This window comes from Ruditapes philippinarum, unplaced genomic scaffold, assembly GCF_026571515.1.
Source record: "Ruditapes philippinarum isolate M1 unplaced genomic scaffold, ASM2657151v2 ctg3015_1_1_1_1, whole genome shotgun sequence".
Lineage (NCBI taxonomy): Eukaryota > Metazoa > Mollusca > Bivalvia > Venerida > Veneridae > Ruditapes > Ruditapes philippinarum.
Window position 1 is genome coordinate 60,796 of NW_026858529.1, and position 26,480 is coordinate 87,275.

General features: G+C 31.1%; 1 long non-coding RNA gene across 4 annotated transcripts in view; it reads right to left on the minus strand.

Annotated features, from left to right (window-relative positions):
* LOC132753495 (uncharacterized) overlaps positions 1-20,761 on the minus strand; it is a 51,580-nt gene extending 30,819 nt beyond the window's left edge. For 2 of the 4 annotated variants that reach the window (XR_009628966.1, XR_009628968.1), the window contains exons 1-3: positions 20,698-20,761; positions 19,424-19,540; positions 15,929-16,018 (exon numbers count right to left, since the gene is read on the minus strand). This is a non-coding gene — a long non-coding RNA (uncharacterized LOC132753495). Of the gene's footprint in view, positions 1-15,928; positions 16,019-19,411; positions 19,541-20,697 lie in introns of all 4 variants that reach the window. The other 2 variants (XR_009628965.1, XR_009628967.1) reach the window with 1 other exon arrangement.
* Between the last annotated feature and the right edge of the window lie 5,719 nt (positions 20,762-26,480).

Genomic DNA, 26,480 nt, shown 5'->3' on the forward strand with positions numbered 1-26,480 from the left:
AAAAAAAATTTGAAAAAAAAAAAAAAAAAAACTTGAAAAAAAAAAGTTTATACAATGTACAAACCTGTATTCCAATAAATTTAAATCCAACATCTGTACTCAAGTACTAAATGTAATGCATTAAATATATATATATCTGACACTGCAAAGGGGCACAAAATAACAAAATATTATACGAGAATGACAGGTCACATGGTTTAGGAAGTAGCGAGATGAAATTGTCATTAATTATACAGCTGTAGTCAGGGCAGAGTCTACCCTTGAACTGACATACCAGTCATTGTAACAACCTTCTCATCTTTCTAAAGCATTTAATCTCTACACAAAATCATAGGTTTAAAACAATTTCAATGAATGGTTTCAATTATTCAGCTCTATCTATCCTGTTTCACAGAAAATGTGAAACAGGTCCAGTCAGTTAAAAAGTGAAAAATGCCTCAACAATCTGATAAACACGGCACAACATTCCATGGTGCAAGTGACATTAAATTTTTCTTCTTTATTATATGAAAATTGAATACATGACAATTAAAGATTAACTAGTAATGCAAGAAAGTTCTGATTTTTGCATTCTTTTTTTCTTTTCTTTTTTTATAATATAAATATAAGGATATATTTGAGCCACGTTACGACAAAACCAACATAATGGGTTTGCGACCAGCATGGATCCAGACCAGCCTGCGCATCCGCGCAGTCTGATCAGGATCCATGCTGTTTGCTATCAGTTTCTCTACTTGTTATAGAGTTGGTAAGCGAACAGCATGGATCCTGATCAGACTGCGTGGAGGCGCAGGCTGGTCTGGATCCATGCTGGTCGCAAACCCACTCTGTTCGTTCATCGTGACGCAGCTCATTTGTATTTTTCAAGACATTTTTTACAGACTTCCCGAAAGTTGAAAAAAACTGTCAGACATTCGGTCTGACAAACCATGAAAATCTATCGGACCGAAACAAAATCTGTCGGACCAAATAACATTGATCAAAATCAAAGAAAAACTTGTGTTTGTATTTCTAAGACACTTTTTGTTTTTTCGCCGTAAAAATCGGCACAATCCATACAGCGCATTTTCATCTCCTCCCTGTCATACACCAATGATTCATGGTTCTGCTTTCATTTTTCATTAAATTTTGTCTCAGGTCTAATATTTTCATCATTTTATTGCTTTTCTGTGCACTCTTCTGACGTAGATTTTCGGTTTTTCCAAGGTTTGGCACCTTTAGCGACGCCATTTTGTATACATGCGGCTTGGATTAAAGCCCGACAGTCGGACCGATCCGGAATAAAAAATTGGCGGACCTGATCAAAATTTATAGGACATGTCCGTCGGACCGACGTATTTCGGGAAGTCTGTTATTAGTAATACTAGTTTTGACTTTTGACATGAATTTTTTGGAAAAACAAGTTGGAGATAAATCAATCAAAACTGACCCACCCCTCACAAAGCTTCATGATACTACACTTGTATGGAAACAAATGTAATGAATATAGCATATAGAAATGCCAATAATGTTGTTTTTAGTACTTTTTATAAACCACCAAAAATGATGTTATTCAAGCAAATGGAACGACTTTCTACTTATGTTTGTAAGTTTGATTTTGATTTACATAAATGGCATCAAACTGTTTTGTTGCTATATGGATTTTAACTGTTCTTCTGGGGCACATGCAACAGGAAAAAACAAGGCGTTTAATTACCTACCAATTACAGTAAAGACTGTTTACAGTGACCTTCGATGGGAGAAAAGAAAAAAGGTCATTATTGACAGGGAGTCACTGTGGACAGTCTCTATATAATTCGGATATATGAACATATCATACCAATATTTTGTTGAAAAGCAGGATAGTACCATACTAAGGGTTTAAGTTAAAATTGCATGAATAATTGGTTAAGATTATAAACTTCACCATAACATAAGTATCTAAAAGTTACATATTCATTAAAATGTAATTTGTATTGATAAATCTGTTTGTAAAAAAAAATTTTAATTTCAATTTTACTAATGAGATGTTACTGTAGAGACATTTAATTTTGTATAATCAACCTGTTTACTTTACGGAGTTCAATGTATTAATAAAACATTAGATACAAATCTCCACATAATTTCTACAGATAAGTGCTCCGCAAAAAATTAACAATCGAGGTTTCAAACATAACCACACCTTTAAGACGTTTGGCATTGTTTATCTTTACTCGCCAAAACACCACAGCAATTATGTATATGCATGTGTCTTTAATCATTTTATCGGCGAAAATTGATTGAATTTGTCGCCATATTGTGTAATTGTCAACAAACAGCCACAGTGTATTAGCGTGTCGCCGATTGGTCAATGCAAACTGCCATAAATACAACTCGCGTTCTGATTCGTCAATCGCATTAATACGTAATGAGAAAGATAAACATAGTGAACTCTTGCCTTGCGGCGTGTATTGAACTTTGTTGATGTTGACACGCGTTCTTAATTCGCGGATTAACGGTAATTGGTTGTAATTGAGAGGTAAACAAATTATTAACAGACCTAGTGGCGTAAATAAGTATGACGGAAAATTATAAAAATTGGGCGACTGAAGCAAAGTCGCTGATCCGAAGGCGACTTCTTCGCCAAAGTCGTCACCTAGTTCAAGCCATGCTCCCCTTGCAAAAGTCGCTGTTCACGGCTCAAATACCGTAACGGGTGACTAAATCATGGTCGTTGTACGGACTAGACAGGGAGTCGCTACATACAGACCATTTATATAGTAAATACTGTTCGGCGCACCTAACTATGGTCACTATAGACAGAACGTCGATATATACAGGGGGTCGCTAAGACAGTCTTTACTGTACCTAAAAGTCTTCAGTTTTTTCTGCAGTTTTTCCACATACAAATAAATTCAGATTTATTAAATGACATCAATTACAAAATTATCGAGATATTTTTAAATAAACTTGTGCTCTCAAAGAATTCTCCATAAAATACACCCATATCAATGAACAGTGTCTCTGAAAAGTCTTGGAGTTACTTCAATTAAAGACCTCTGTCTAGGAAAATCTTTGAAATAAAGAATTTCGTAGCCATATTATAGATAATCTTACAGCATCCTTTTTTAAATGTTTAAGTCTGCATTAAAAGAAATATATGTCTCTATAATTACAACTTGACATATTCTTTTTGCTTACTTCAGCAAAAACTGTCAATTATTTTTGGTACTTCCTCATTATTACAATATGAAGCTCACCAACCACCTTAATCAACAAGAGATGGGGTTTTTTGGCATGACAAGACAAATTGAGAGCATGTTTATGATGATAATTCATCTAAGAAGTAAAGTTGTGTAAAAACTTATATTTATCATTTTTAAAGTCACTATCTGTATAAAAGTAAAATTCATTAATTGTTGCAATTTGTTTTCAGAGAACGACCTTAAATGCATCAGGCACAGGGAAATTTATTTGTTTAGGAAATAAGATATTAATCTTAATATTTGTTTAGGAAATAGATATTAATCTTCAGAGTGTATTGTTATTAAATAATTAAGCGCAATTCCAGTTTAGATGTGCAAGTACTTAACATGCTGTTATAAAAAATATAATTGACCCACAGGCTGTTCATTAACAACACATCTAATGTCATATGTCATGAAACCGTTTCATACTTGGTTTTTATACCAACTTTAAAGGAACTCCACTGAGGTCCAAAAGCCTTAAAACATCAAATTTAAATTTCTTACATAGATCAGCCAGAGGCACTTAAAACAGAAAGATATGCAAAAGTTGATTGAGAAATACACTGAAAAATAAATTGATATCATATTGTTGTACTTTTCTTAGTATGATTTTAGTGAAAAGGGTTGCAATGCTTTTCAATTTTGGTCATTTTTCACAACTAGAATAATCATTCTGGGAAAACAGAGTGATCCAATGATCTGAAATCTTGTACATAAATTAATACTTGTCTATACATACAACAAATGGAACATTCATCATGAAAAATTATTTCCAGTCCCATCATTGTCAAAAAACCACAGTGGATTCCCTTTAACAAATTTTTGGACACTGTAATAATCATGGGGGTCGGTCCATCTAACCTGAATATCTAACCAGTAATAAGCATCAGTATCATGTTATTACGTTATTATGTTCTCTTCATTCCTAAGTCTGTTTAGGCCTGTCAATTTTCTGGTTCTAATAATTAGCTTTGTGATACAAGAAGCAGGTCATTGTGCCAATCTAATGGACTCCAAAATACTGAAAGTTGGCTGTCAAAACTTTATAAAATGTTAGTACAAGGTTCATAAAAGTCTAAGGCTGTTCATGTTGATTGTACAACTATTATTCTATGATAAATTTGTCCTAAAATATTCTGCAACATTTGGATACATGTCATGGTTAAGAACATATTAGGGGGTAAAATGTGTAATTTGTAAGATAGGTAAGTGGTAGATCTGCAGAATGGTATAAAGCAGCGGAGAGAATCGCCTGTTGAGCCGCAGAACAGCAGAAAGGGGCCAGATAACTCTGTAGAAAGAGCTGCTGATGCCTGAATAAAACCCTGGTTCCTGTGACACTCTACTCGACTTTAAGCTTTTGCCTTAGTTACAATAACCAAACCATTTTGACTGTTAAGAAGTTTTCTAGACGGTACATATAATCTTTTTTGCAAATAGTTTTTTTACTTCCAACAATTTTCACAAATAGATTTTATTTACTCCCTAAAGTTGTTTACTCCCTGTAGTCATTTGTATTGCAATTTCAAGGTACAGGCTGTGAATTATATTGTAAAATATGACTGTGTAATTACCATTACATAAAAAAATCAGCTGGATAAGAAGATGATGTTAAAAGATGTCTGACACCCTACATAATTACAGACACTTGATGTTAGCACACCAGCAAAATAGACAACTAAAGAGGACAAAACCGTAAAGGCTGCCCAACACAGCAAAATCAGACTCAGTCTGAAAATATTGCAGGCCTGGTTTTGAAAATATTGCAGGCCTGGTTTTATTGAACATTTTTGCATGTGGCAGTGCTAAATGCAAAGACATATCAACAAATCTTTGTAACTTCAACCTAGAATTCATCACAATATTTAGCGCCATTTTTAGACAAAAATGATATCCTGTATTTGTTTGCATGTTAATCTGCTAAGAATATATCAATTTCCATTGCTATTTTACTAATGCAAACAATATGACAATGATAATATGCATAATATTTCACACCTGTAATACAATACTCACACAAGTATTTACCTTACACCAAAAAGATGTTTTTTGAAATTTAACCAGTTAAATATACTGAGTGTCAAAATGACTCATTAACTGCAAAATATAATAATTTCAAGCCACAAAATATTCCTCCCACGTTTTCTCTTTTTTGGAATTTCTTTAGAAGCAAGCATAAGGAAATAAACTTTTTGCACAAGGCATATTATTAAAATTAAGGCATATTATTAAAATTTTGTCCCCCATTCCCCCACACTGTGTATTTTGTTTTTTGTGTGTTTGATTGTTATCATCATTATCAAAGGTGGCACATATAAAATTTGTAATCAGTATTGATCTCATTCTCCTCAAGACACTGTCAACTTCTTCAAGAAAAGCATAGGAGGGATGGAATATTCAAATAACCAATGATTAATCACTATAAAATGTGCCATTTCTGAAGTTTCTTACTCAAGTACCAGAGATCCATGTACACCATATGCAAATTAACTTTGGATAAAATTTGATAACTAGAATGATTAGCATAAAATCCTCACCCCTTCGCAATTGATATTACATAAAGTAAGTCATTAAAATCACACATTAAATCTCAAAAATTTGTGTAGTTTGATACAATTTATTAGCCCTGTCTAAAAAAGTGTGGAAAAATAATAAATATGTCATAAAGTTTTATGGAACATTTTGACATTTCACTTAATTTGATATTCAACCCAATAAAACATCTACTTACACCAAAAAAAAGATTGAAAAAAATCTGTGCAATTGTTGTATTGTGAGGTTAAGTAAACTGGAGACTATATATTACAATACACCACTTACAAGGTTGTTTAATACCACATGGTTAATCCTAGGAAGATATAGTAATATCAATTCTTCAAACAACTTCTTCAAACAAACATTATTTCACTATTATCTACTCTTGCCTTTACTATAAATCACTTTCAGATAAATTATGCTAATCATTACCCTATGGTATATGGTTTGAGAAGAAGTCAGTCAGTATATTATCATGAAGTATTTTTTTGTGGTATATACTTTTTTATACAACCATGCAATGACGTTCTTCCTTTTTACCTTTCATATGAAGAGCTTTTTTCTTAACATATTGAGGAGTATGTTATGATATAGATTGAGTTATCCTAACCTTGCATTTACATTGGGAACTTTTTAATCTACACTAAATTGAAGGTTTTTCTCTTAACTAGTTACTACTTTGGAAGAGTTGTGTCTTCTTTTAAAAAAGATTATGATAAACAAGCAATTATCATAGTATTGCAAGCAATCCATAAGTCCCCTAACGGTAAGAGCCCAAGCAACATTCTGAAGGGCCATTGGCCATTCACTTAGGTTCCTATTTTAAGTAAATTTGTTGAAAAAGTTCTTTAAAAGTGATCACAGGAAACAGTTTTTATGTACAGACAGACGAACTGAAGGACACTCTAAAGTTATTTTTTAAACATCCCTGTTATCAAAATATAACATTTTTAAAATCCTATCATGATTGAAGAAGTTGGAGTAAAAATTACCAATTTCTCAAAAAAAAGTCTAAGTTCAAAAGGGGCATAATTCTGGAAATAGTCTTGCTAGAGTATTGAACACTCACAAATGTTGAGTGACAATAAGAAACATTTATATGAAGTTTGAAGTAGATACATTCAGAAAAAGAAGTTATTAAAAAACAATGTTTTTTTCATGAAAATTTTTAAAGTTCAAGGGAGGTAATTCTGATAAATTTTGTGCTAGAGTTGTAAACCTTGTCACATATGATGTGGTTGATGACAAGCAACTTATATTTAAAGTTTGAAGAAAATACCTTAAGAAATAAAGAACTTATAATGATAAAAACTTAAAAACTAGAATCAGAAATCTTGAAATTCAGTCTATTTGTTGCCATAGCAACCAGAATTTTCAACATAGGAAGATAAAAAAGGATGTGCATAATTTCCATACTGCCATCTACCCATATGTCAAGTTTCATAAACATATTTTCAGTACTTTTTGTGTTATCACTGGATCCAGGTTATGTGTAAAATTTGCCATATTTTCAGTCTATTTGTTGCCATAGCAACCAGAATTTTCAACATAGGAAGAAAAGAAAAAGACGTGCATAATCTTCATACTGCCATCTATCCATATATCAAGTTTCATAAAAATATTTTCAGTACTTTTTGCGTTATTGCGGGATCCAGGTTATGTGTAAAATTTGCCATATTTTCAGTCTATTTGTTGCCATAGCAACCAGAATTTTCAACATAGGAAGAAAAGAAAAAGACGTGCATAATCTCCATACTGCCATCTATCCATATATCAAGTTTCATAAAAATATTTTCAGTACTTTTTGCGTTATCGCGGGATCCAGTTTTGTGGACGGACGGACTGACGGACGGACAGACGGACGGACTGACGGACAGACGGACAGACGGACGGAGGGTAAACCTAAAGTCCCCTCCGGTAAACCGGTAGGGGACTAAAAATGACTGTAGCTCAAATTCATGCTGACCTCATCATGTAGGAAAGAGAGATTTATTTGCATTGAGATATGAGTCATGAAAGATAACTTTACTGGCATGAAAAGTCACACTTGTTTATATAAAATAACCTAAGTGTCAGGTTAAAATACAGACAAACTTGTGTTAATTAAAACCACATCACTTCCAAGCTAAGTTCTACTTCAAGAGTATATGTTTATTACTTGTTTTATTTGCATAAAAAAATACATTGTTGTTTTTTTCCATTGTTGTTGTTGTATCAACAAGCCCATGCTATGGGGAGCGTTGGCCTAGTGGTTACCATGTCTGCCTCTCAGCCCAGGGATCATGGGTTCGAGCCCTAAGCGGGTCACAACCATTTTTCTTCATATGACACCACAGACCAGTACTGGTTGGTTACTCGAAAGTGATTAATATAAGTTGCCAGAACTTATTTCGCAATCAAGCTTAAATACAAGCCAATGCTTGAAGTATGTTGTTCTATTTTCACTAGTTATCACAATATTTGTCCATATTTAAACCATGTCTTGTAAGACCATTATGAAAAATTGGCCTTATACATTGACAAATCATTGAAGAAAGGTAATATAACTGACAGGACAGAACAACTTATACAGTATTGGCAATAAAGAAGAAAAATATTTATCTGGTACCGTAAAATTTTTCATATGATCGTGAAATTTCATGATTAATTATCAAGTGTATTTGTCAGTTTCCTTTGTCACTTTCAAAAGATTGATTGTATTTACTAACCATTAATACAGTTTAATGTTGCCAGTGTAATTATCATCGGCTTACTTTCAAAGGTATCAAAAATCAGTGTCCAAGCAATCTGAGGTAGAACAATATATATTATTTTCTGTTTGGACCAATCAATGAGTTGCGAGTTCAAGCGAAGGTTGTCATACAAGCGATCCAAGGTTTTACCATATGTCATACCTTATATATATGCCATTTTTTTCAAAGCTTTCCACTAGTTAGTAACCCAGGACTTACAGTATTAAATAAGGCACAAAGTATTGCACAAACTATAGAGCGTTAGGTCTCATTAAGTTTGAAATGGAACAATTACACCCCAGTTACACAGAGTCATCGGTGATTGATCGGTAGTTTTTTTAGCCAACTTATGGAGTGAACCGATGACAACGTATTTATCACCGATATCACCTATTGGTCACCTGTTTTCCACCTATCAACTGCTATTGGGGAAAGATAAGTTTCATCGGTGAAAAATTACCGATTTGGATTTTTAAACACGTCTAAAATTCTCGATCGGTGAAAATATTTTAAAAATTACCGACGGCAACCTATATCACGAGATGTGCAAGCTCTTAATCACCGATATCGCCGATCGGACAAAGATTACCAAATATGAATCACCGGCCATATCTGACGGAAAGTGTTTAATCACTGATGACTAGCTATCAAACACCGATTAATCAGCGTTACGCCCGATTTAGCTCCGATTTACAAACGATTAAAACCAAAAGAATTTCAGCGACCCATTCCCGTTTGAGTTTGCTGTCTGTCACCGATGGCCGTTTACACAGAAAACCAGAAATAAAATCACACATGACAACCGATCATAACAGCGACTAAATCTAAAATTAAATGACCGATTGGGGACCGACCGTCTGTGTAACTGGGCCCTAAACTATCCAACAAAGAGGTCATGATGGCTTTTTTATTGACAAATGTGTGGAGACAAAACACTTTTTACCTCATGCTCAAAAAAGCATCTATGACAAAAAATATGATCCTGATTTTTGTTATTTTGATCTATGCCATTGACTTGATAATAATTTAACCCCAAAACAACCTGAATTCTTACTTGACCTAGATATATGGTCAAGACAAACACTCATTAAAACTGATTAAGAGAGTAAACAATTTTTTGTTTACCTATGACTTGACCAGGTGTCCAACTGTCCATGTAACTGACCCTAGATGAACTGCTTATAAGGATTTTAAGCAAGTTTCTGCAAAGCAATATCAATGTTTTCCTTAAATTTGACATGAATGGTAATATTTTTAACCTAGATAATTAATTGATGCTTGAAATTATCAAAAAAAAATATTTAGAAAAATTAATAAAATATGCACAGGTAATAAGCCAATCAATCTTTTTGGAATTTTTATACTATACCCATTTTAGCTAATATAATAAATATAATGCTTTTCATTTTTATGTTATTTTGCACAATCAAAATGGTTATTCTGTAATAACAAATTATTTGAAATTTTACACACTTAAATCTCAAAATAATATTTTCACTCCCTTTATGTGATTAAACACCTCAATGGAATCCCTATCATTAAGACAAAGTTTCCAACAAAACTTTATGGAGATCACAAGACACATTGAAGTCCTCTAGAGTATAAACAACCAAAAAATAGTGGACGATAATTACTGGACAACTGACCAACATTAATATGCACACACTTTGTCAGGTGAGCTAAAATTGTGAATTTAAACTTTTTTGGATATTACAATGTAGTGCAGTTGTTTTGTTTTACAAATCTAAAATATGTGAAAAAGTTGAAAAGTTTGTTATAACCAAACTCACATTACAGATAATAAGTATCTTTTCAATTTGACAACCTTCTTATAAGGGAGATTGCTAACATTTTAACATCATTAAATAGCCTTTTGAAGTTTATTAATATAAACCTGTTTTTGTCAGTCAAGACTAAATATTCCCATAATCATTATAATGTAGGTATCACAGTAAGAAATGTCATTCTTTATAAACATAAAACATTGCAATTTAATAAAATGAGGTATATTGATCTAAGACAGTGATTTTTCATTATATAAAACAGAGGCCTATAAAAGGCCTTTTCTCAATGAATTTTTTTTAATCATGCAGCTTTCCCAAAATTGTGAACCTACACCATCTTTTTTTACTTCCCAAATTAAGTGATTTTTGCAATAATTTTTCACAAAATCCAGAGGCTTAGACCTCTTCCCAACAAATAGAGGAAAAAATACTGATCTAGATGAAGGTTAACCAAAATATACAAGTATACAAATTTTATGCGAAATAAAACTCAACTATAGTAAAATTTAACGAAAAGATATTAACTCATCTACTATAAAATCAGTGTCTTTCTTACCTACAAACCTCTCTTGAAAGTAACCTCGATAGGTATTAAAATCGGTGTTTACTTGTATAACATATCCATTCTCAAGGTCTATTCACTACAGCTACATCCTAATATGGAGAAATTAATTCACAACCACTAAACATTAACTTATATGAATGAATTATTACCTTTCCTGAAGTGTAAACATCTCTGAAAAAGTTTATTTAAAAACGTTTTTTGTATTGTTAACAGAAAGTAGCACGTTTAGTCCCGATTAAATATTTGACATTTAGTCCCGATTATAAATTTAACACGTTTGTCCTGATTTAGGTAAATGTAACATTGAGGTACATTATCTGCATGATAACTTTAACCGCAGGGAATCAATATTTATATCTGAATTTTCAAACAGGTGTTTAAAAAACGAAATGTATTCCTTTAAAAAAAACACGACACATTAGTTTTTTTCTGAATATGCTTCAAGCTAGCCAGTCAATCATAGTTTAATGTTAAAAAAAACTTTACAACCTGGGATTTTTTTTTATTTATGCATATTAATTGTATTATCTATCATTAAAGAACACATCAACAACCTGTGATTTAAGTTATTGTTAGTCAAGCATCAAGCATTTAATACAATATCAAGAGTTCCTTAAAAATTATCACTGAAACATTAATAATAAATATATAGCAAATAAATGTAATGAATTTTTCAAATGTCTAAAAAAAATGTTAATGAATTTTTCACATTTATACACATTTAACGTTATATCCCCTACACAATGTTAACGATTGAATTTATGTTAAAAACTAAGTGTGGCGGAGGAAAATAGGCAAATCTATATTCCCCCTTCTCCAGGTTACGTCATGGGGGCATAACAAAAAGGTATATTTTCAACTTATCTTCAATTAAAAAAAGAAAAGCACTAACAACACTAAAACATTTAAATGCATCTTATAAGAGAAATGTATGACTACAAAAAACCAATGCTTTCAGGTGATGTCACTCTCCTTTCCGCAGGATAAGTATTGTATTGTTTTAGGTCACACCAATGCTTTCAGAAATTTCAAATGAATTTTCAAAATGTATTACAATTGCTTAAGTTAAGTGACTAACAATGTAAAACCTACAGAGAGGGTTAAGACTGGCCTAGTTCTATATTTGTATTACAGGCAAATCTTATAGGTGTTGTGACACATATTGGTCAATTGCTCAAAATAGGGGGGAAAAAAGCGTTCAATACCTGCAGTCCTTTGTGAATTTTTTGGTCGCAGGTCCTTAGATCTAGCATTTATCTAGTGCCTTGATAGAACATCTCAGCATAATATGACAACATGTTGTTGGTAAAAAAATATCTAAAAACCGTTTGACATTATTTTATTAACAGGCTTTCACTTAAGCTCACTTGTTGGACATAATTTAACCTCTCAAAAAGGATACAGAGTAAAACCTCTCTAAGAGGATATAGAATAAAACCTCTGTAACAGGATAAAGAATAAAACCTCTGTAACAGGATATAGAATAAAACCTCTGTAACAGGATATAGAATAAAACCTCTGTAACAGGATATAGAATAAAACCTCTGTAACAGGATAAAGAATAAAACCTCTGTTACAGGATATAGAGTAAAACCCCTGTAACAGGATACAGAATAAAACCTATGTAACATGATATAGAATAAAACCTCTCTAACAGGATACAGAGTAAAACTTCTTTAACAGGATACAGAGTAAAACCTCTGTTACAGGATACAGAATAAAACCTCTCTAACAGGATATAGAATAAAACCTCTCTAATAGGATACAGAGAAAAACCTCTCTAACAGGATTTGACCTCTTAGTGATGACAAGCAAGCCATCAACTTTCACCCGAGCTACCTTAGGCCCCCCAATGCTTTAAATTTTAAAGGTGGAGCAAACACAACACTTCCTACTCATTTATTTTTTAAAAAGAAGACAAAAGAGATTTGAAAAACACCAAGAAATGCAAATAATTATTATGTGTGTATTAATATAGAATCTGGTTATGGTTTTCTTTTCTGTATTTCTGTTTGTTTGGTTTTCAAGTGACAAGTTCCCTTTTGTCATGCTTTATAAGCTGTATAAGATGACACTCAACAAACTGTTTACATAATTTATTTATGGGTTTAAAAAGATGCATGGCTTTCTAAAGTTCAACTTCAACTGATCATTTCAAAGGTTTATGTGAATATAAAAGTTATTTTAAAAAAGAAATGACAAAATGAATGCAACTGTGTTATTAAAATCTTAAACTTTGCCAAAAATTGCGTAGGCATATGCTAGAAATGTAATACTTTCAGTTAAAAGAGAGGGGGGGATGTCAACATTTAAATATTTATGGTTTTTTTTTTAGCAATGAATTTATTTAAATATGTATGAAAGTTGTTTAACATTTAAATGAAAATATAAGGCATTTGTATACAAATTAAAACTGCATAAGCCCCTCTGAATTTATATATATACCTATCTCAACAGCATCTTTGAATCTTAAACTTAGTTTTAAAAAAAATCATATTAAACGTACAATGTAATTAATTCAAAATTGAATCCTTGCAAAATAAGTGTTATTGAGCATACTGAGGATCAAGTTATCTTAAACGTAACTTTCCTGTGGAATTTATTATCTACTAAAAATTGCTAGGGCAGTCAATCATAAACATTTTTAATTCAATTATTAAATCAAAATTTCTGCAAACCTTGGATGCTACCTTGGCGCTTAAAGTATTGTCAAACTATGAGAACAAATATAATAATCAATCATAATTTCATTAACCTTTACCATTACAACATATGGAGTTTTAACACAACATAGGGTTGAGATCTTTGAAGTCATTGAAGTGCAGCTACTTTTTATGAATCAAATATTTTATAACATACAGGTCAATAAAGAAAAAGTGAAAAATTTAGTTTTAACAAGACCATAATAAACCATATGTACCTTATAATCCATCAAAGGGTAAACATTTATCAAAGTTCCATTTTCTATAAGTTATTTATTCTAAGATATCATCCTTTTCTGAAGGCACTTCAAGAAATGATAACTAATGATTGTTTCCACAAAGTCTTTGGAACTGTTATTAGTTCTCTCATTTTTTTTTTGGTTATAATTATGTTGCAACAACACAGTATATGTCATATGGCGACTTTCAAGATTTACTGGTGGAGTGCCCTTTTATGCATTATTTCAAGCGCAAACGGGCAACTGAGTAGAATCACCAATGTTCCGTAAGCTAGCTTGATAGCTTCCACACATGAAAGGTCAGTATTTGAACCAACAAGGGTAAGGTGCAAGGGCTTTGAAGTCAACAACCTTAACTACTTGGCCACGAGGCCCGGCCTTGCCTAGTTACATATAAATGAAGTGATTTTTATATCCAAATTGTATAACCACATGTTAAACCTGTAAGGTATAAAGGTAAAAAGCTTGTTGAGACTGCATGGAAGTTCAAGTAGGTATGATTCATCTCCGGATGTACAATGCTACTACCATTTAGTTTATGTCTTAAAGTACAAAGGGACATAGCTATGTCTGTATCACAGATATTGCTTCAAGAGTTATTTCCAGTTTATTTTAACTCGAAGCATGTATGATAATATATCAGTAAAAGACTAGACTGAGTCAAGTTTCAACAATTCTTTTTATCCAAAACACACAATGCCACTTTTGCCAAGACAATTAAGCAAAATAAAGTTTTCTTCTCCTTTGAAGAAATGTACAAAATTTTATAAAGGCAATTTGTTTACTTCAAGGAAGTTCAAAAATGGACAAGTCATAGAAAAATAATGTATAAGACTTTATACAGGGAGAGCACTCTGTACTTGAAAAATTGCTATCTAAGTCTTCATTACCTGCCCCTTTCACTGTCACTAATACCCAAAACCATAAATAAACAAAAGGAGGCCAAGAAGTTGCATGCAGGTTACATAATGATATAAATATTTCAAATATCTGCCCTACATTTCTGACTAACTATGTCCTCATATCATATCACCATTTGATGATTTACAGATAAATTTCAGGTGACATTTAAACAGTGTCACTTAGATCTTTTCAATTTTGCCCCTGTTAAATAAAAGGTGCTCAGTTACAAGTTTTGTATCATTTTTCCATTTTTAATTTTTTTTTAAAGTGACATTATGCCCATCCAAGGGTGTATAGTGAGTGAACGGGTGAAAGTCAAAATATGTTTTCATTTTGCCATAATTCCTTTTAATTTAATAATTAAGTTCGCATAAACATTGAATAACTCACAGATCCACACGAAATTTCTGTAAATATCCATAAGAATTTACCTATAACGCTTAGTTTATAAAAAGAGTGGGGCAGTCTTTTTAAATTTTAGGCAGATTTATAATTTTACCCATAACATTTTCCAATATCAACTGTTGGTCAATCACCATTTTGACAGTCAATCTTTTGAAATATAAAGTTAATTTAGCTCAACTTGACGATGAAAATATGAGCATAATGTCAAGTTTAAATGTACATATCAGTTAAATTAATTTAACATTCCTCAAAAGACATTTTCTAGGGGTAATCAAAATTATCATTTAACATTTTTTGCATTAGGATATGTGTAGAGGCAGCAAATCAATTGTCCATATTGCCCAGGTTGTCCCACAGTCTTTACGGATGTTAAATTTTTTCAGAATTTCCAAACACAATCCATTTTTCTTACCCTTCAGAAAAAAGTATTGCATTTACATTCCAAATGGATCTTCATATTCATATTTTTATGCATTGCATCTATTTAATTCATGAATTATAATAATGATTTGATTTGTTTAAGTTTATTAAAAGAAATTTTCTACAAATATTCGATATCATACTACTAACAAATTTCACTTACAAAAATTCAGCCACAAGTACTGTTAAGAAAAGTGAGTCTACTGCTAAGCTAGAGTTGAAGGATGCAAGCACATTTTGATGAATATCATGTTGTTATTAGGTAACAGATCGTTTTATGTATTGCAAACCCATGAAACATAATTTTCAGCTTGCTACTGTGCAGCATCTGAAAATATATCATGGCTAAAGAAGATACAATTAGATATATATTTATAATTGAACGAAACAATTTAGTATAAGAAGTATAAAATAATGAAATATAAATTTTTTCTTACCTTGAAATCAGTCCCAAATTTCACCTCATTTCTTGAATTGTGAGAAGTTTGAATTGAATACCTGTTCACAAGCGAATCTTGTTATTTAATCTAGAAATAAAATGAAAATGCCAACCATGAATCATTTACAATATCAGTGTATCTATTTTGGTTAAAAGATATTCAGCAATGTAATTACCATGCCATATCATAAAATTATAACTTTTATCAAGTTACTTGTGAAAAAAAATTTTTTATGCACCTATGTAAATTGCATTTTATCTGTAACAGTATCTTGAAACTTTAGAAAGGTGTAAGTTACATTCTGTTACAATTTGTCATACAAATGTTTATAAATATTTTACACAAACATTTAACTTTAAAGTTACCGAGTCTAAGAATGAATATAACAGATCAGTTTAAAAAAAGACAACATATGGCCAGTAAATTCATTTTTTTCTGCAGGATTCCAAGTAACTGAGCAGTGTTTATTCTAGGATTCGAAAAACAGGGGGGATTTTTATCGAAAAGTGAGAATTTATTACATTTGTTGATCTTTTTCCTTCTTTGTCTATGTAAAATTTTCCCCCTCTCTCTAAAAAAATAGGGGTGAATTCTCAAAAATATGGGTGAATCCCCCCATCGCCCCTCCTAGAATAGACACTGACTGAGACACTAAATGTACAGGTCTTATATTGTGACATACCAGTTTTACCTGTAAAAGGTTTTAGCTGCCCATGGTGCCCTCTATACATTACTTCAAGCACAATAAACAGCACTTACTTTACCTAACTGTATAGTTTCACCAGGGTTCGACACTAACTGTTTTAACAAGGGATCCCATAGGAATCCCTGAGATTTAATTCAGGGATTCCTCCTAAATGTCAGGGATTCCTCAGATCAAAATAGTAAAATATGAAGGCGAAGAATAACAAGGGAGTGCAGCAATCCGATTTCAAATTCTTTTTTTAAAGACCACATACATGATATATTGCCTTGTTTCAGATGCAGAAAATGTAGTTTATGAGCCCTTTGGTTGTTTTTTTTTGCTTGGATTTTTACGACACATCAACAAATAACTGGCCATATGAGCCCTTTGGAAATATTGCTGTTTAAAAGTTTTAAAAGTGTTTCAAAGTGTTTACTTTACTAGTATATATATAATTGGACTGCTAAGATAAATTAAAACATAATACATTTTTTACATGCACGTAAACAGAATAACATTAACGTTTAAAAGGAAATGTCCCATAGATTGTTGTAAATTAAATATTTAGTTAATTTTTTACTAAAGCTAAAATACCAAGAAAAAAGTTTTGTTTGCATTACAAGTATGGTACCTTCAAATGATTTCGTTTTTAAAAGTTAAAAGTTGCCCCAAGTCCATGACAGGATGTGTAATATCCAAATTTATTGTTCTCAATTTTTACACTGAAATGTCCGATTCTTTTCCTCCCTGTGTGTATTGATTTTTTTAAAGTTTTGACATATGCCACATCAAAGGCACTCACCGCATACAGCAGTCATGTAGTTCAGAACACTGATTGGCCCAAAGAACTGTCAGATGAAATATACGTCATTTGGTGTATGTTTCACCTAAGGATTTTTCCTAATTTTTTTTGTCGGTAAATTATGCTATACCTTAATTGACCTTAGAACACTTCAGTCTTTAGTTAGACAATATTTTTTAGCATTTAAGGCTGCAAAATTTCAAAAAGGATTTTAAACTGAAAAGTATGGATTCTTTTTATTCTATTTATTAATTATACTTTTGCTGTACTACAGGGAGAAAAAAAAATACATTAGTAATCTTTTTGTTTTTTCACTTTTTTTTACGAAAATTTACAATGATCACAAATGCCGAATTTTGGCACAAAAAAAAAAACAACATGTACTTGTAAACTTCGTAGCTACCGCCGGCAACGCGGATCTGCACATATTTGAAGTACACACCGCTCGTGTAAAAAATTATACGATAATTATATTTCTTTCTTGAATTTTCACAACTTTATATTATGAAGTCAATGCATGATATAAAATTATTTAAGAATGTTTCTTTAGCCAAAATATTTCTCATTATATATTGTGCAGTCACTGCACAAAGGAAATCTGGCGTACATGATTCAAGAGCGTAGATTTTACCGGCGGGACTTTTCTTTTCTTTCTTGAGCATTGCAGTTGTGCCAGTCTTTATTAACACTTTTCTTGAATATTTGTGATTCAATGATATTAATTCAGACAATTTCAAAAATTTACACAGTAATTTTTCAGGGATCCCAACGGAATCCCCAGCTAGGAATCACAGAGATTCCTCCCGACTTTTTGGGATCCTCGGAATCCCGGGATCCCGTTAATGTCGAACCCTGGAACTTTCTCATATGAAAGAATTTAAGATCCTTTGTGGGATTTAAATGTATCAGTGTTCCCATTCACGCACAAATGTACGTGAATCACGTATAATTTACAAAAATCACGCATGAAATTACAACTAGGTGCGTGCATGCACGTATAAAAATTGAAGTTGAACTGCCAAAACATTATCCGCAAATTCGAATCACAAATCAATATTCTACTCATAAATCTCTGAAATTGTTTACAAGACCGTAAAAATCGATACGACCGTAATTTAATCTGAGGTCATAACTCGGGTTTCCCAGCTGTGCTATTTTTAGCTCATGGACTGGTTCATAATTATTAACGACGCTTAGCGACGCTCTATATTAAACGCAGTAACAAGTCTACATCCGGGCAATACAAATAAGCCGTCTGAAATATTTAAATAATCGCTGGAAAAGTTATTAAAAATGCAATGCAATTTAAATGAATGGTTCCATAAAAGCGATTCCAGCGAAAAATCGCCGACCTTTACTCAATCCTCTAGCGCAAATCAAGAACCAGGCCCTAGTGAAAATAGTGTTGAACCCCCAAAAAGAAACATTGCAAACGATTTCAGAACTCCTGGTTGTCCGAATTTTCATGGCTTAGATTTGACAAAGACAACGGGAAAATGTTTTGTTTAACATGCGAGATATATGAAAAAAAAACACTTAAAACTGTCTGTGTTTAACTGACTTGCTTGTCTAAATTATAGTTTGTACCCCCTTAATATTCTGTGTACCCCCAAAATTATGACCTAGGGGGTACATGTACCCTCAAATTTAAATTCTAGTGGGAACACTGTGTATACAGCCAGTACAGAAACAAGTGCTAATATACCCCAATAAGCCAACTTAATTTTTAGAAAAAATGTATATTGGTAATAATAATATAAACCTTGATGCCACTTTGACTAGGGCTTCATAAGTTTGAGAACAGGGCTATGTTTTAACTGGAACATACTATACGTGTACATCCCAGGTTTTAAACAAACTTAGAAAATTGACAATGCAAAATATGCATTTTTAAAGCACTTTCAGCTCTGATTATTCACATAGGAAACAAAAATCTGGAATGCTACTTTCAAAGTTATATATGGGCAGTCTGTTCTTATATTTTTTTCGTTACCATATTTGCTACCTAGCTTCTACCAGTTCTTGAGTTGTCGATTCAATGCGGCCACCATGATTCTACCAGGACTTGCTGTTAAATCAGTACCTGGTCTCCCGCATGTTCTGTATTCCTGGTAAATTTGACCTTAATATCATTAAAACACACTATATGATCAATCAGCATGATTAAGATCCTTATTTTATTATCCCCGTACTGCCACTTTCCGATCAGCTAACAGATTTTTCTTTAATAACTGACAGTGAAAATATAAAAATAAAATTTCTCTTAAAATTCTGCAAATATTATCATTTCAGCTAATAATTGCAACAACTTTTTAAAATTTTACCTGAATTATTATTATGGATCGAGGACAAATCATTACTGACCCATTTTCCTGTTCTTCAAAATTTCACAACCACTTTTCAATCAGTTAACAAAATATACACTGTACCACATAAAAATTGTCAATACAATGTTAAATATTAACCAGTTATGTATTTTGAAGAAATTTTGACAAACTCAACTTCAGATAAATGGTAATAAACAATTTAACCAATTTAAATGCCATTTTTCAGTCTTGATATCTTTTTGCAGTAGTAAAGCTGTCACAAATTGGGTATGGAATGTACATCTCAATGTGCACAACAGAAAAAAGCATGTTCTTGTGAAATTTTTGGATCTTAGGGTCTATATGACCCCCATTCTAGTGACAGCTTTCTGAAAAGTTATCAGAGAGAATGTTTTTTCCTTGGTTAAAGTGACTGTTAGTTTACTGACGTATTACCTTCCAATTAAGAATTGTATGGTAAAATGTGTACATGTTAAAATTATAGCTTTGAAGTGCAGTATACATTATAACTTAATGATATTGAAACAGTTGTCCAACTTAATATCCATTTCTGCAGACTGACAAAAAACTGAGTCTTTAAATCAATTTATTTTTAGAAAATTATTGCGATATGTAACTGGGAAATAAAGGATTAGAGGTAACACAAATTTTACATATTTTGAACTAAAATACTGATATTTTCTTTTTTAAACAACCATAATTTGACCAAATTGCTGCTGATAAATGTAGTCAAGGTAAAATACAAGATGGCTTTACAGTTTGGTTATATGACAAATAAGGTCAAAAATAAAGAATTTCTAGGGATGATTGAAAATTTTCATTATAAACAAGTGCGCAGTCGCGGAAACATATGACATAACTATTAGCAGAATTCTGCAAGACAAGGTATTCTGTCACTTATGATAACAAACAGTTTTCCAGTCCTATATCAAAGTAACTGAAATAAGCTTACAGTATATCAACAACTGCTATTAAAAAGGAGAATTTGATATTCGACTCGTCTGCACGTATTTTGCGGGACTCGATAATCTGCACAAGGTGAAACGAGGGGGCGTGGCTAAGCAGTGAGGAGATGTGCAATGGAACCGCCTTTGAATCACAACAAGCAGAAAGTTTATACGTCTTGGTTTAAAAAAACTAAAGTGAGTTATGCTTTGAATCGTACTCCTTAAAATAAAACAATTTATAAATATATACAGTTATTCTAAAAAAGATCAAAACTTTTGAATATGATTAAAATTAGTTTAAAAGTGATGACAACGATACATATGCAGTTCGTATTTTCCTTATCTTTTGGGGGAAAGGGGGGTTTTCTTAAAGTTCCCAATATTAAATTTTTTACTTTTTTATTTCCCCTTCGTCGCCCCCTTTTTCTTTTAAAAAAGTTTCCCAAAATCCCTTTTTTCCAAAAAATAGATAATGAAAATTTATATTTTGTATTTGTTTTTTTATCTCCAAAAAAAAACTTTAAAGGGTTTTCGTCCTACTTTTGTAATATAAACGTTTATTTTTTTTCTTGTTTCCAATGGAAAAGCTTTCCCGTTTGCCCCTTTTTTTTGTCTATCTCCAAACACTGTAAAATTTTTTGGCAAACTTTTGGCCCGCCAAAACAAAATTGAAAAAAATATTTAAAGTACCTGAAAGGGGGGGACCCAAAATATTAAAATCCAATAACAACAAACAATCCCAAAACTTTAAAAACACCCCGCTTTAAAAGGAAAAACAGTTAAAAAAAATTTCTGAAGGATGAAATAAAATTTTTAGCCCTTTTAAAAGTTTTTTAAGTGGGAAATTTTTAATTTTGTTTTTAGTTTTTTGTTTTTATATTTAAACATTCTTTTTTATATATTTTTTCAAAGTTTTACAAACACATAGTTTTGGATAACTATAATTCGGATATTCGTTTTAAACTATTTGGGAAAATTTTTTGAGTATCGAACATTGTTTTTTGTTTAAATTGGGTTAATGATAATATTTTGGGCCCCTTTCAGGGCAAAACTTACTTTAATTTTTCAGAAGGGTTTTCCCTTAAAAATTTTTTTCTTTGAATTTTTGACTGCAGTTTAAAACCCGAACTTCTACAAAAAATATGGGGAAAATTTTAAAATTTTTTATCCCAAAAACATCAAGTCGTGGGGAAAATTTTTATTGCCAAAAGTTTTAAAAAAAATCTTGTTTTTAAGTCTTTTAAAAATATTCACAAAAAAAAAAAGATATTTTTAAAATTTCCAAAGGGGTCGGGGAAAAACCCCCTGTCTTGTCAAAACATAAAGTTTCATGCGATTTCAGTGTTCTCCGGGTAAACAATGATTTAAATTTAAATTTTAAAAAATAAAAAATTCTTAAAAACAAATAGGCATGATCTAAAATGTTGCCCCCGGGTTTTTATTTTGCCTTTCATTTGGAAAAGTCCTATTAAAGTTTTGGGACAAACACCCAAAATGGGGGAAACGCAAAAATTTTACTGGATTTTAAAAAACTTTTAAAAGACGATTTTGCAATCTTGAAAGATTTTAAAAAAATTGAGCAATATTTTTTAATTTCTTGAAAATTAAAACCCCAAAAAAAACTTGAACTTTGAAGGGAGTGGTATTGACTTTAATTGTGGAATTAAAAAAAATTAAATTGGGAATTTTAATTTTAATTGTATCATTTTTAAAACACAATATTAAGAAGATGGTTTTACAATTCATTTCATTTTTTCATAATGGTTCGAAAATATTCAGTTTGTGTTTTAGCAAGTTCCATTTATTAAAAAATTTTATGAAATGTTTGTTTTTTTTTTTTTATGGCACCCAATTTATTATTGTTAATATCGAGAAAGGCCCAAGTTGCGAATCAACGTGAAGAAAATTTACACTTTGACATAGTAATTTACGAAGATTAAAATGATTCAGTGATTAAGCAGGTTTTCAACCACTCTTCTGAAAATGTTCTCTTTAGAATGTAATAAATCTACTAATATTCAATAGTAAAAAAAATTATTTTTACATTCTTAAAAAAAAATGCGAACTCAAAAATAAATTTACAATTTAGCCTTACTTTGTCAATATCTCCGCAAACTCATTTTTAGAAGTAATTTTTTTATCTAAAAAAAACATTTTGGTCATCTCCAAATTTTTTTTAATTTTTACAAATTACTGCAAATTTTTATAAATATTAACCCCAAAAGTGCTTTTTAAAACAGTGACATCTATCATACCCAATCCAAAGTCACCACTGTTAGAGTTTAAAATAAAAAGTTACAACTCTTGGGAACCTTTAACCCCCCTTTTCCCCAAAAAAGAGGAAATTAGTAGATACACCATTTTTAGAATAGGGCGACGAAGATTCGGCAGTTAACAAATGAGGGGGGAAACACACGTATGTTTGGCAAGTTACAAAAGAGGCCGAAAGGATTTGAAAAACACTTAGAGGAACAATCCATGTTTCAAGTTTTGCACCGAAGTTACATATGAGAAATCATGCGAATGGAAAGCTATGCTAACATTGAAAAAAATCATGTTTAATTTTTTTTAACCCAATTATTATTAAAAATGATTTTTTCAAAAGGGCGATTCCCCCAAGTTTAATTTGCCCAATTTTTTCAAAATTCCCCGGGTATTTAATTTCACCTTTTTTTGTCAACTTACAAAATTTTTTTCATTATTTATTTATTTAAAAATCGGGTAAATTATCAGGCCCGAGGTGTTTTGTCGTAAGAAAAATTTATTTAAAAAATTTTTTAAGAAAATTTTTTAAAATTGAACGGGCATAGAAAAAAGTATCGGCCCTGGGAAAAAAAAAAATATCCCAGATTGTAAAAAAAAAACCTGTGTTATCTTAAAGTGTTTAAAAAAACCCCCAAAAAAATTTATAAAATGACCCCCTTTTAAAAATATACTTAATTTAAAGGAGAAGGCCGGCAACCCCAAATTTGAGCCTAGAGCAAGGGATTCTTTTCCCCGGGGCCTTGTGAAAAAAATTTCCCCAAAAATTAAAAAAAATTTTTATCACTTTTTTCACTTTTATATAAACCCTTAAAATGAACCCAACCCCAAGTCTCTACCCCCTTCCCCTTTCAAAAAATTTTTATCAAACGAGCGACTTCGTGCTAAAAACCCTTTGGGAGACATAATTGCGGCACAACAATTCGGTACGAAAAACATAGACTAATACTACCCCAATAGATTAGACGTTACGGGCTTGTTATATTTTTATTTTGGTAAAAGGACTCTAAAGCCCCTTCTAAAATTATATGCCCCTGGAATTCCAAAAACCAGAACGGGGTTTTTAAAGGCACGAATAAAAAACCCAAAATTGTCCACTTTTATCTCACTATATAGCCACGTTTTCGGTTTTTTTAAAAAAAAAGTTTTTATTATCATTTTTGGTGCAATTTTGGCTTTCAAAATGGAAATAAATTTTCCAATTCCAAAGGAAAAAGATTAAAAAACCACAAAAAAATTTATGGTTTGACTAACTTTCAAAGATAAGAAGGCAAAAGGGTCATTGTAAAAGGTAAAGCACCTAAAAAATAATTTTTGTAAACTTTGCCACTATTATGAACAAAATAATATTTTTGAAAAAAAACAGATTTGTATTTTTAGTAAAATAATGGGAAACGTTTTGCTTTTAATCTAACAGTTATAAAATTTAAATTGTAAATTGTAAATTTTTATCATTTTCAAATTTATTTTACAAATTTGAAGCTGATTAAATAGTTACATGTATTCCTTATTATAAATATAGTTGAAATATTTTGGGTCACTGAATCTACTGTGGTGTGTTCCAAACATTTTAAAAACTTTTTGAGGTTTTAAACTGGACTCCACTTAAAAATGGTTTTCTTTTCCCCAGTGATTTTGGGTTGAACAAACAACTCCCAATTAAGAAGGCCATTTTTTGAAAAAATTCTTTCCCAAAGAAAATGCTCATTGATAGGTAATTTTTATGAAAAAATCATGATTAAAACCCACGTATTCATCATTTCATTTAAATACATATAATATAATGCTTTTATTTTAATAAATGTATTTGCTTTTAATATAGAAAAAAATTTATTTAAATTCCAAATGATATTGAAAAAATTTGTTTTGGTAAAAAAAATATCTTTCAGCATTGTTATAATGAAGAGAAGAAGTTTTAAAGCAACAAGTACCAATTGCCAACTACTACATCTTTGGTTACAGAAAACACAGGAAGAAAAAATATTTAAATGCTTCATGAGGGGTTTATCTGGAGGGGACACAAAAAAATGAAAAACCCTGCAACTCAGTGGTTTGTATTGAAATTTTCAAAGGAACATGCACACGTTGCATTTTTGTATTGTTACAGGGAAAAGTCAGATGTTTAATCTAATTGAACTTTTTTGAAAAACTGGGGAGATGTGTGATTTTAAAGTAATATATAAATTGGTATTCAATAAAAAAAGGATAAAAAAAAAAATAAAATTAGGAAGTATTAAGTTTAGCTTTTTTTAAAAATTTTTAAAAAAATAAGAAAATTCTTCTTTTTTCTGTAATCTATGGCATTTCCCCTTTAAATTTTAATGCGCAATGGTAGTATTGGAAAAAAAATTAAAATTCAAAAAAGTACAAAGTTAACTAGAATTTGGCTAGGAGAAAAATAGAAACGGTCTATATAACTGAGCAATAAAAGTTTTATATAACCCAATACCACTGATAAAAAAATTTACCCACAGGTCATTAGGGCTTATCTGTAAGATTCAATTTGAATAATTTAGTTGCCAAGAATCCAAAATAACGAAAACAAAAATTATATAATCAAGACACCCCCAGATTTTAACTAAACACCAAATTTTAGGAAAAATTTTATGACAGCAAAATTGAAACCCAAAGTAAAAAAAAAAAACTTTCTCAACTCCCTCTTAAAACCCTAAAAGGGAAATTCATAATTTATTGAATTATTTATAGAGGGATTAAATTTGTCTTGATTAATAATAATCTAAAAATGAGAAATAAAATTTTAGGAAAAAAGATAAGGATTTCATTTGTAACACGCATACTGGCTTTCAGCTTTCCAGTTTTTGCCTCGTTTTGGTTTATGTTTTAAAATAGCTTATAATATTAAAATGCTATAGTTATTTTGAAAAAAAGCGTGGGATTTTGAAAATTAAAAAAATGTCTTTGATTTTTCAAGCTTTATTTAAAAACTTTATTCTGTTTTTTCAATTGCATGGTTTATCATTAAACAAAAAATTTCAAAACAATGTACTTACAATTAAAAATAAAAAATAAATTCAGTCTATTTTGGCTCATCGGCCATATTGGTTAAGTAAGGCGTTTTAAAAGATTTTTCAATTTTTTTGAACGGAAAAAAAATATTCGAACACACTGCGGTGCATGGGAAAAATTTTTTCGTTTTAAAAAAATTCCGTTAGAAAAACTTCTGGGCTCATTTTTAAACGCTTGCATTTGAATTAGCCAATCAGATTTCGGCAAAATGTTTGGCGGCCATTTGTTATCGGCTTTTCAAGGGAAAATTTTTTAAAAAGAGGAAAATTTTTTCAATCAGTTAAAATTTTATTAAAAAGGGGATCTTTTTTTGTTTTGTTCATAAATGGTCAAAATTAATGTAAAACCGCTGTTTTTAATTGTTTAAATTCATTTGATTAAACGATGCTGAGTAATTTTTTGCTTTCAGATTTTAAAGACGTAAGACCTCTAACATGGAAAAGAAAAAAAAAATACAGATAAGAAAAGATAAAAATGAAAAATTACTTTTTTTAAAGGG